At 45.8% G+C, this 463-nt stretch overlaps 1 protein-coding gene across 1 annotated transcript in view; it reads left to right on the top strand.

Moving 5' to 3' along the window:
- Window positions 1–463, top strand: part of SMC1A (structural maintenance of chromosomes 1A) — a 41,459-nt gene that overhangs the window by 16,770 nt on the left and 24,226 nt on the right. The gene's annotated exons all lie outside the window — the stretch shown is intronic.

The raw sequence follows: 463 nt of genomic DNA, 5'->3' as shown, positions 1-463 counted from the left end.
ATCCCAAGAGCAAAGGAAGATGGAAGCTGAGGGTCCTAAGGGATGGTAACTTAGCTACAGTGAGAGAGGATGGTCAGGAGAGGATTGGGTAAGGGACAGCAGCAACGCAAAGGTGATGAAGCATAGTTATGGGAAAGGGACAGACACAAGCCAATAGAAGAGCCAAGGCATTTTATCCACTGGAAGTGAGGCTTGATAGCAAGAGGGCGGGACTGTTAACTGAGAGGAGGTCTGTAGATATCTTGTCTTTCACCTGAACATGTATCTCAGACCCACATGTGTTTCTCCCTCCTTTCTTCCCAAATAGCTTTCCATTTAATTCAGAAAAATCTTCTGAACACTGGCAGTGTGCCAGGCATCATGGTAGCACATGATATAACTACTTCTAATCCTAAGCACAGCCTTGCCAGGCAGGCATGGTCCCATGTTACAGATGAGGATTAGAAGTAGTTATATCATGTGC

Source organism: Bison bison, unplaced genomic scaffold (assembly GCF_000754665.1).
Source record: "Bison bison bison isolate TAMUID 2011002044 unplaced genomic scaffold, Bison_UMD1.0 scf7180017864376, whole genome shotgun sequence".
In the NCBI taxonomy this organism is placed as follows: domain Eukaryota; kingdom Metazoa; phylum Chordata; class Mammalia; order Artiodactyla; family Bovidae; genus Bison; species Bison bison.
This window is presented reverse-complemented; position numbering and strand designations above follow the sequence as displayed.